Genomic DNA, 6,177 nt, shown 5'->3' on the forward strand with positions numbered 1-6,177 from the left:
TGGCTGTACCCTTGGCTGCAACCTTATAGCAGAATTAAATGCGAAAGAAGAAGGGAGAAAGGAAAGAGTGCTCAGGGGGAAGAACCCAAAGTCCTATAAGGTTGTAAGAGTATTCTTTAATACTGTCCAGATACAGGTGGGGAGTAAGTAGTAAGAGCTAAAGTCATCAAGGCAATTCCTACAGGTTACTCGGGTGGACAACTAATGCTCACAAGTAATTTATGGGGGTAGAAGCATCAAGCCAATTCCTTCTCTTCCCTCAGGCACTTGAGATCACAGCTACCAGCTAGTGATTATTTTGTTTTGTTTTTTAATATTCACCTCTATTTTTTACTGTCTTACTTTGGAAACAAAAAGGGTACATTGCTCCCAGCCCCCGACCCCCCATCTTTACTTCTGAGATGTACAAGAAACCCATAATGCCCTGCCAAGGCGAATATATGATCTTTTTCTTTGTGCAGTTGTAGTGGTGGTGGTTTTAGTCTCCAAGACTGGCCCCAGTGAACCATACTCAAGTATTTATATCATTGTATAATCCTTTTCCACATTTAATCTGGTTTGGATTTGCTCCTGTATCTCAACAGATTGAAGTAGACGTGGTTCTATGCCAGCTCCAGGATCAGTCCTTAAAATGCCTTGGCAGATTTTGTGTCTTGTGGTCTTGGGAGCCCCGAGCTACTGTGGAAAAATGTTTGGTTACCAGGTTACCAGTTACCAAGGTGGTGAGGCCACGTTGCAAAGGAGAGGCCCCTTGCAAAAGAACAGGGCTCAGCCTCCCCTCCAGCTGACTCCTGTCTGCCCCCATCAGATTGGAACTCAAGAAATGTCAGAAGAATAAATACCAAGTGCCCAAGCAATCCACAGGGTGAGAGAGAGAGAGAAAGAGAGAGAGAGAAATGGTCGTTATAAGCCACTAAGTTCTGTGGTATTTTGTTGTTGTGTAGCAACAAATAACTGAAACAGTTGTTATCCTTAAATCCTTTCTTATTTTTAAGTATAGGAATGTAGACATCGGGGCAAAATCAGAAAAAGAGCTTTGGGGCCTATCAGAGACACCATTGTAGTCTTAAAAGTGAAGGACAGAATGTAAACCTTGGACCCAGGTTGGATGACTGTGTGACATCACCAAGTTCATAGGCTCCTTTTTCCTCAAGTAGTCTCAGATGAAGTGACCACAGATACCAGTTTTGATTTTTTTGAAAAATAGTAAATTTGTCTCTATTTTTTACTATTTCATTTTGGAAACAAATATATATAAAGGATACATTGCTCCCCCCATCTCTACTTTTGAGGTACTTGAGAAGTGTGTCAGGAGATAAGAATCCAGTCCTGTCATGGGCTGAGATATCCTGACTTGATGCCAGTGTAGAATCTACATACCTTTGAGATACCTTTGAGGAACCCAGAACAATAGAAGAGGGTATTCTTTTTTCCCCACGAGAACACTGACTGCATCTCTATTAAAGCTATCAGGTAGGTCTGCTAAATTACAGACGCACTTATGTATTGCTTATACAGTGGCTAAGAGATATCACAATGAAACTATTTGATTATTCTTATTTGAGAAGTCGGTTGTACCTTTAGTTTGAATCACACCGCAAAAGACATCAGCCTGTTCTTTAAATTTGTACTGATATTAGGAAAAGCATATACAAGCAAAAGGAATTCAGAGAAAATGGAATGTGGAGCTGTGCATCTTAATCTAACATTTTATAATGTCTCATTTCATTTAGTTTTTAATACTCAAAACTGTGCCTGTCACATAATAGATATTCAACATTCCCTTCCTCCCCTCTGTTCTTTTTTAACTTGTTTTGACTATATTGGACAGGGAGAGATAATTTACACCCATTATTTCAGCACAAATTTATTATTCCTGCTTACAAGGCGCTTCCTTCCGGGTCCAGAATATTCACCTGAAGAAAAATGGTATTGGTGTCCCTACCCTGTCCCCATCTGGAGTGGGCTCAAGTTCCTCTATATAAGGAGCCTGTGGCTAGCAGAGGATTTCTTTAGGTTGTCTGGCCTGGGATCCAGCTACATCTCCTTAATTTTTCACTATAACACCCACCCCTACTCTCCTTCCAGTGAGAGGTTGCTGTGCGCTTTCTTCTGAATTATCAAGTAGCTTTATGGGAATAACCAATTCAATTTGCATTGTCTCCCATACACAAACACCACCAGCATTTCTCCCAGCTTTGTTCAAAACATTGGAAATGAAAATTTCTTAGTGCAGCGCCTCCTATATAGCAAGTACTAAATAAATTGTGGTACTAATGATTTTTTTTAATGTAAACATTTCTCTGTAGCTCAGGTCCAAACAGCAATTTGACTGAATAGAAGAAAAAAATCTTAAAAATCTAATTGTTCTTGCCAAAGAAATTTAAGCTTTGAGGATCTTATCTCCAGTTTAACCAAAGTCATAAAGATTTTGCCAAAGCTGACTTCATAGCAAGTATACCTCAAATTGTGAAGTCATACTCTGCATGTGGAGATTTAGATAATAAAGTCAGCAGACATGTGGTGGTGGGTGCCCTCTCTGCTGGGAGCCAGTGGCCTCTGATAACCTGATAACGTGTTATGTAAGGAAAAGAACTGAGGCCTGCGTGCAGTGAGTGGAGCAGTTTTCTAGTCTGATTCCTATGGCTACCAGGAGAGCTCCCAGGGCAGCAACTGTCTCATTTTCACTTTGTATCAGCTAGCCTGGCACCCAGTCAGTGCTCAGAAAACTGACCGAATAACTTGCTTGGTAGTTGGTACCCCAGTTTTCCATTGGAACTCGCCAAGGAGTTCCTGTGTTGTTTCTCTCTTTTCTACTTGAGATGGTCACCCAGTGGCTATCCTCTTTTTCTCCTGAATAATGTGTCCGAATATAAAAATTTAACACAAAACAATAAGTTGCCGGAGCAGAGAATGGCTGAATAATGCTAGGAGTAGCAGTGTTCCAAAGGAAAGAAAAACCTCCACATTTTGAGTCAGAGATTCACCCGGCTCGGCAACTTAGCTTTGTGAGTTTAGAGAAGTCACTAACCTTTTCTGAACTCCAGTCTGCTCATCTGTAAAAAGCAGGGATAATGATAAAAGCCCCAGTGGATTGTCATAAGGATTAAATGAGATTGTGCTAAAGGGAATGTGTCAGCGCACCAGAAGGCGATTTCTCAGTCTCCTCCTCCTCTGTCATTTGATAATATGTATATCTATCTCAGCAGACTTGGGGGGATTTCATTTCATTCTTCCATTGGGAAAGAGGAGACAACAGTAACTTACCTCCCTTGGGTGCTTTGCTTAGTGGAATGAGAATTTTACAGCCTTGTGAGATTGTCTGTGTTTGCTGGAGACACAGATCATCTGTATTTTACTGTGAGCTCTGGACAGCTCAACCTCTTTGTTTATAAAATGAGAATGGAAATAACTGTCACCTGTGGAAATTTGTATAGAATGTCTCAAAACATAGGAACTCCCATTTTGCATGAAAATCTCAAGGTCTTTATAAGAGAGACAGCTCATTGGGACACTTGAATGCAATGTCAAATCTGCCAATATTCACGTTTCTACGTAGCCCTTCCTTCCACCGGTCATGGTTTCTAAAGTCCTGTATCATATTTCAGTATTTTTATTTTATTTTATTTTATTTTTAGGACAGAGTCTGAGTTCTTGACAGCAAATCAGCAGAGTGTAATGGGGGAGGACAGCTAAGTAAAACATGGATTCTGTCTTCCAGCAGTTCCAAGTAATGCTGAAACTTGATACTCAGGTTTTGAAATCACTCAGTCCTCAGAAGTTGTTACCCCAGGGCAACAGTGGATGAGATGATGAGAAGAAAATTCAGACACTGGCAAAACGAAGCAACAATTTAACAGTTGTCCTCTATGTAGTGGATTCTTCAGCTTTTTAAAGCAAATCTGTTTGGACGTTTGAATACAATAGTAGGCATCGCAGGTGCACACACACACCAAGAATATCACACTGAAAAAGCTTACTGAGATCACCGGAAGGAGAAGTAGAAAATAAAAATTCTGCTTTGTAGTCTCCATTTTGTGGGTATGGAAATTTACTCATTCAATTAAAAATAATTTTTAAAATGTAAATGATGCACATGCTTACAAAAACTCCAACAATGGGCTTGTAATATAAATTTAAGAGTTCTCAGAAGGTTCCATCTCTCCCTAGCCCCAGTTCTACGTGTCAGAATCAATCCCCCACCCACTTTGTTCTACTGGGCATTACCTACATTAATAATTCTGCTCGTCTGGCGGCCAATTAATTAATATGCCTTCACGGCTAGTTCTAGGTTTACTAGTTTTAGATATTTACTTCCCGCCACGATAACCAAGAATTTCCTACCGTCCTCTATCCTCCGAATGTGGTTGTATCCTTATTTCCACGCCTCCTATCGATCACGATTGCCTTCTAAAGCACTAGGATTATATACCTTTTTCTGGTTCCATCGCAAAGGCGGGAAGTCTTGGCCCCGCACCGGGAACGGTGAGAATCCCGGGTGCCCCACCCCTCCCCGAGACACTCCTCCCTTCTTCTGCGAAGGGGGATATTTTTTGACTGATTTTTTTGGGGTGGGATGGGGGGCAGACGGAATGTTGATGCACGCGTAGTATGAAAAGGTACCTATTGTTTCCAGCATTTCAATCACTCCCTGACAATCGGGACGGCTTCCCGCCGAGCCGGTGACTTTAAATCCGCTCACTTCTTACACCCCTGGGGGTGGGGTGGGGGGCAGACGGAATGTTGATGCACGCGTAGTATGAAAAGGTACCTATTGTTTCCAGCATTTCAATCACTCCCAGACAATCGGGACGGCTTCCCGCCGAGCCGGTGACTTTAAATCCGCTCACTTCTTACACCCCTAGAAAAGAGAAGTCGTTTCCCTAAAGCTGTTCGCAAAAAAAAAAAAAAACCGCGCCAGCGGCGTGACGAGGACGGAAAGACCACGACGTCGTGCGCCTGCTGCGGGCGTTTCGAGCCGTCAGCTTTTGCAGGTGCCTGTCCGGCGCTGGAGCAAGCTCCCGTGAACTTGGCCTAAAACGACTCGGCCTCGAGGGGGAGACGACGCAACTTCCAGGGCGCACCCGTCCAGGGCCTGCCTGCGCGCGGACTTCAGAAGGTCCCACCGTGGCATCCGGCCTGACTTTCTCCGAGGAGCGCGGGGGACTGGGGTCTCGGCTTGTTATTTTCTGTCGAGGGGAAAAATCAAACCTCATAGCCGTCGACCGCCTTTAGCGCGGGGCTGGCTGAGAGTCGCGATGCCCAGCGCTGCAGCTCTCGGCCACTCAGGCGGAGCCCGGCGGGGGCAGCACCAGTTCTCTACGGGTCACGTCTGTGCAGAAAAGGCCCCGCGGCGCGGGGCGCCCGCAGTGTCACGGGGCCGGCCGGGGACGCTGGCTCCACAGTGGCCTGGGACGGGCCGGAAACGTGGGAGACGGGTTCGAGCCCAGAGACCCGCGCAGCCCTCTGCCATCTCCCTGCCTCGTCCCCACCCCCTCCCCCCGGGCCGGGGGAGGCGGCGTGTCCGGCAGAGGTTTCCGAGGCGCGGGGCAGGCCCGGAGCGCCATGAGCAGCCCGGATGCGGGATACGCCAGTGACGACCAGAGCCAGTCTCTGAGCCCCCTCGGGGACATGAAAGGTGAAGGGCGAGGCGGCGGCGAGTCACGGATCCGGCGCCTTCAAGGTGTGTCTAAGGTTGAGCGCCAGTGCCCGGCGGACACCCGGGCCGTGCTCGACGCCCAGCTGAGCCCGACGCCGGCGGAGGCTGGGCGCGGGGCACCCAGGGCGCCCAGAGCCGAGGAGGGGAGAGGGGGGTGAGAGGGGTGGCTTCTGCAGGGGAGGACGCGGGGCTCACAGAAAGTCCCCACTGGCGGGCCGGTGGCTCTACCTCAGAACTCCCGCGTATAGTGAGTTTTTACCTTAAAGGAAACAATTGACTGGCAGGTGCAGAATCTTCCTGGAGGCAAGAGCTGAAATTAAATAAAAATATTCAAAACCCAGTTGTGAACCATCTCCACGAAATTTTGCGGTCTTGGGAAAGGTTTTAAGGTGCCGTCTAATCAGGCAGCGTTCTTTAAAACAGAAAACTCTAATGCCCTTATTCCAAGTTAGGAAAAAAAAAAAAAGCTGCATTCCTTCATTTTTCAGGAAAATAATTGAGAGACGGGGGTACTGACT

The sequence above is a fragment of the Galeopterus variegatus genome, unplaced genomic scaffold (assembly GCF_000696425.1).
Source record: "Galeopterus variegatus unplaced genomic scaffold, G_variegatus-3.0.2 Scaffold12122, whole genome shotgun sequence".
Taxonomy (NCBI): domain Eukaryota; kingdom Metazoa; phylum Chordata; class Mammalia; order Dermoptera; family Cynocephalidae; genus Galeopterus; species Galeopterus variegatus.